Source organism: Rattus norvegicus, chromosome 4, assembly GCF_021556685.1.
Source record: "Rattus norvegicus strain SHRSP/BbbUtx chromosome 4, alternate assembly SHRSP_T2T, whole genome shotgun sequence".
NCBI lineage: Eukaryota > Metazoa > Chordata > Mammalia > Rodentia > Muridae > Rattus > Rattus norvegicus.
In genome coordinates, this window is record NC_141537.1 from 143218817 (window position 1) to 143224421 (window position 5605).

At 41.4% G+C, this 5605-nt stretch overlaps 1 long non-coding RNA gene across 1 annotated transcript; it reads left to right on the forward strand.

Moving 5' to 3' along the window:
- The first annotated feature begins 377 nt into the window (after window positions 1–377).
- Window positions 378–2841, forward strand: LOC147995015 (uncharacterized). The gene is made up of 2 exons (XR_015687262.1): window positions 378–515; window positions 2692–2841. It is a non-coding gene; the product is annotated as an uncharacterized LOC147995015 (long non-coding RNA).
- The last annotated feature ends 2764 nt before the right edge of the window (window positions 2842–5605 follow it).

Sequence of the window (5605 nt, forward strand, 5' to 3'; positions counted from 1 at the left end):
TGCACACAAACACACATATACACTTAGATACATACAGACATACATACAGACATACATACACACATATACACATACACACATACACATATACATACATACATATACACATACACACACATACACATACACATATACATACATACATATACACATACACATACACATACACATATACATACATACATATACACATACATATTTACATACATACATTCACATATACAAACACACCCATGCATGCGCGCACACACACACACACACACACACACACACACACACACACACTCAGAAAGCTGCTTTTGTTTTAAATCAGCAGTAGATTAAGGCAAATAACAAGTCACTAGAAAGAAGGATTTCCTGTGTTTCTCAAATTGTCAGATACTCAAAATGTTCCAGTGGAGGAAACAGAGATGACCACAGTGAAGAATGAATGGGAATCTGGATCCTTGAACCTGGATGAAGATCTTGCCTAGGCCTTTCTGGCCAGGAATATGTACCATGGGATTTTCCAAGAAGTGAGTTTTGGCTAGCTGTGGTGAAATCATGAGTCACAAAATAATGACATTGTGAGCTGTAAACAGTTTTAATTTATACAGGTGACATTTAAAATGCTAATCAGACCTTCAGATAATTGCTGGAAGTTGGGAAGCTGCTGCTGGGAACTTTCCCAGTTTCTATGGAGCTCCTTCAAAGCAGCCAGATCTGTGAAGGGGCTTCTAGCATGGCAGATTTGAGCTTTGACTTCCACAGAGCCAAAGAAGTCTGAGTGACTGTGAACTTCTGGTGACACTCTAGTAATTGAAATCTAGAGACCACAGACCACAGGGACCAGGTGAGAACTCATCCCAGTGAGGCAAGATTTCAATTTAGTGTCTGTGGTTTAGTCTCCCTGCAAGTGAGGATGTATCAGTACTGAGAAAATTAGCTGTCTTTCACCAAGTCTGGCTTTGTGTGTTGATTTCAGGGCCCGGGGGTGGGAAGACTCACAGAGTTTATTTCCTCCTATTGACAGTATATTCCAAGTGTCTCAGTACTATGTTTGTCCAATAATCAGTGAAAGTTGGGATGCCTGCCATATGTGACCAGATGTGATAGACAGGGATCCACAGAGGTTGTATATGAAGGACATTAGCACATACAAATGATACATACTGATGCATACATGCATACATACATACATACATACATACATACACACATACTACATACGAAAGACATCAGAACTCTGATAAGCATCATATTGAAATCAAAACTAAGTAATGGGCTATAGTGGGTGGCTAAGAACTTCATCTAAGTAAAGAGCAAGGACATGGGAGTAGAATGAGTAAGTAGAACAGTCAGTCCTCAGGGAGATAGAAGCTTGCTCCTTAAGAGGCAGGCATGAACAATATGAAATAGCAGCCGGAGCGATGGTTCAGTAGCTAAATGTACTTGTTCTTTCAGGGGGTCAGGGTTCAGTTCTCTCTCTCCTTCTCTCTCTCTCCATATATATATATACATATATACATATACATATACATATACATATATATTCATATACATATACATATACATATACACATACACATACATATACATATACATATACATATACATATACATATACATATACATATACATATACATATACACATACACATACACATACACATACACATACACATACATATATATTCCAGTTCTAGGGGATCTGATCGCCTCCTCTGGCTTCCATGCTCCCTCCGTTCCTGCTGTGCATCCATATACATCTAAAGGAAAGGAGTGATAGGAACACAGAAACAAGAGAGAGTTCTTGCTGAGTTTCAGGGAAGTCTATGTGGATGACTATGTGGTGCGTCCCTTCTGAAAACCAGCCTGTGACTCTTGCCAGGTTCCTGTGGATGGTGTTGTTCATTTTATTGGGAATTCAATGGCATCTAAAATCTTTTCCCATTATGTGTGTATGTATGTATGTATATACTGTTGGTTGAAAGACATATTTCTGGAAAATTACTCTGACACTTGAACTTAGTTTTCTTAGCCCTTTACAGGGATATAGGGCTCTATTTAGTCAAAAAGTGAATGAAAAACTAGATAGAAGATGAGATATGGAAAAATGACAAAAAGTATTCTACAAAGAATGCATGTGTCAGAGTGAGTGGGCATTGGCGATCTGCAAACCTGTTCTTGTATCGAGAGCTGTCTTCACCAGCTCCTGTGACCACTCACTTAATACTAAGGGCATGCAACATCTAGTCTCTCCACACAACATCAGCTGTTCATCTACCTCTTCATGTTCATAGAATGGTGTTAAGCCAAAGTGTAGCAAAGACCCTCATTGGGTGCACTGTCTCTAGTGCATTGACTCACTGATACTAAATAAATACTGCAGAATTAATTAATTTTTCTCTATTGGTTCAGTTATGCATTGTGGTCTGTCATGACATATCTCACTTTAAAGGTTTCAGAAGCAGAGGAATCCCTGAGGGAGTGAATGCAGTCCCGAGTGAATGTGTATTATTGATATGAGCACAGCCATGCCAAGGATTCCAAAGACCTTGGATCTATGGAGAACTGGCAAAGCCATTCTCTGTATGGGCTAGGCTTAAGAGTAGTTGCAAAGGTTTTCTTAGGGTCTGCATATGAGCGTTTATGAATGGCTGACCAATGTGTGCAATGAATAGTAACTGAAGTTTCTTCTTCTTTCTCTAGAGTGTTCATAGCCTGAGGATCCAAGATTGCTACGAAGGACACCTCCTAGGGAGGCTACCTAACTACTCCATCTGTGTTGTCCTTAATAAACATGCTGAGGTTCTGGACTGCCAGTGCTTGCATACTCCACCAGACCCCAGCTTTCCTGTCTGTGTGTCCATGTGTCTGTTTGTCCTTTCTTCATTCCCTCTGCAGCCCTAGTCAGGGGTCTAGTACCCAACCCAAACACTTTCTATTGTCACCTCAATTCCTACTGTGAAAGCAATGTGCTTGCCTGCCTTCTTTATAAAGCACTTCTATTTATTATGTGTGTATGTATGGGAGGGTGCATACCATATGGGTGTGTGGAGATGGGAGGACAGTTTTCATAGGGTACTTCTTTCATTCTACTGTGGATAGTGGGACTTGAACTCAAGGCATCAGGCTTGCATGGTACACGATGAGCCATCTTACTGGCCTCAGCCTACTTTCTATTAAGCCTGAAGACTGCTGACTGAAACCCTTGGAAATCATATTGATGGCTCCCATTTCTCTCCCTGGGAGAGTTTGTGTCTTCGACCTGAGGCTGTATGCTATGAGAACAATTTCATAAAGATCTGACTAGTGATTTTGTGAATTCCCATGAAGGTCCCTTGTCTGAGCATGAGGTAGGCTCGGTTCTAGTTTCACTTTTAGCAACTCTGGTTGTTTACATGATATAAAAGTTCTCTTTATTATTTATTTTGGATAATTTCTCTAGTTTACTTATCTGCTCTGAGGCTAAGGTAAACTTCCTATAATGAACCTTTAGTCTCCTATTGTATTGATACATAGAAAAGGCTTCGTGCCTTGAGTGGCATTTTTATGGCCTCTTTGCGGGTCCATGATAAACCCCATTTCCCATTCCAGCTTGTTTAGCAGCCTTTCCCCTGTTATGTAATCTCAATGGTGTCTGACCGTGATATCATATATGCTATTTTGTAATGTTCAGACAGAACTCGGTGTAACATTGAATGTAACGACACAGATTTGTCCCAATTTCTTGAAAATTTTTGTTATTGACTAATTTTTAGCACCTCATATGTAGCAGATGTGCAGCTTCATCTTCATGTGGGTCCCAAATGACTGTAGCAGGGGCTCTCCCTAAAGCTGTTGCCTGTCCTTGGGATATGTTCTTCTAAATGGGCTGCCTTGCTCAGCAGGAGATGAGCCTAGCCCCGCAGAGACTCAATGTGCCAGGGCTGGGGTATTTCCAAGGGGGCTCCACCTTCTTGGAGAAGGAAATGGGGGAAAGGATTGTGGGAGGGGGTGACTGGGAAGTGGGCAGTGAGAGGATGTAAAGTGAATAAATAAAAATAAAATTAAGTACAAGATGTGCCTGCTTCATATTTGATATAAGAATAAAATGCATAAAGAATAAATAAATACATTAAAGTAAATACATACATATAAATAAATATATGATTAAACACATATGTGCTCAATCAGTATTAACAGTGCACACTTGTGGCTTCAGAGCTTTCAGGATGCTCTCCCATACTTTCCTCACAAGTTAGTGAAGGACACTGACTCAATATCAGCATGAATGAGTGTGGAGGGAGGCTGTATTTGCTGAGGTTCAGAGCCTGCGTCTGTTACTCAGGTTGTGTGCAGATGGTTAGCTTATGATCAGTGACTGGGCACCTTCGGCCCCTGGGCTGAACCTTGCTTGCAGCAGCTCTCCACCCACGGGACAAGGTCTTTATGAGAAGCAAGTGTACTTTGTCCAGGAAAAGACTTTCAACATTGAAAGTGGCCACTCTGTCCTGGGTGAGGGATTCTAGGGTACTAGCCTCTGAGTAATGGAACTGGGACCACCTGAAGAGAACAAGGACTATTGGTCATCTGTGACTTCTCAGCAGGCTCCTGAAAAGGAAGAGGTGCAGGGGAAAATGAAAGAAGCGTTTCAATAATATTCTACATGAATTTACATGGAAATGATACACAGTGGACACCACTGTTTCCCCAAAAGAAACATAGCACCATTTTCTCTTTTCTCTACCTTCACCTCAAGGGTCAACAGTAGGTATAAACTTTGCCTGGATCAAGAGGCCAGCAAAGGTCCAGGAATTTTGGGAGCCATGCCCTTGAAGCCCTCCATTATTGATGTTATTATTATGGTTAGAATTAAGTATGACTGGGTTCATGGAAAATCCCCAGCCAGCTGCAGAAGACTAATACAAAGCTGGTGGTCAAAATGAACAATAATATACGTCAAGATACCCAATGTGATGACCTGTAACCTTTCTGAAAAAAACCAACATCCTGCTGACTAATAGATATGACAAACCTGTGACCTTTCTGACATCCTGTCAACATCAGCCGATTCCCTGACCACACGAATATTGTGTCCTTGGCCTGCGTAAATGTTTCTTACTTCCCCCCTCCCTCTTTTACCCGTTATGGTATAAATTCAGCCTTGGAGAAAAATAAAATTGTCGCCTTGATCAGACTCTTGTTTTGGTGTCCTTCCCTTGTCCCCCATTTTCTTCCAGGTACCCCAGACCCCGTCGCTTACACAGGAACCCAAGTTCCTACATGTTATCCACAAAGCCATCTAAGGTCATTAAGACTTGTGTTGTGCTATTCAACATAAGACACTATCCTATCTCATGGGAGCTGCCAAAAATGCACATGCTCAGGTCCAGCAGCAGGTCTGTCTGAATCAGTCTGAGCTTAACAAGATCCCCTGATGCATAGAAACTTTGAGGAGCCCTACTCAAGCCTTAAGTCATTATTGCTTAAGCATTGTTGGGTACCAGAATCTTTGGGTGGGCTTGGTAAGGACTCTGTCCTCTCTTACTTCAACAAGCAGAAGCCTCTGTGTGCCAATTGATGCTGTTAGTATTCCTGACACATATCAGAGTTTGAAATGAGTGGATCTTCACAGCAGGGG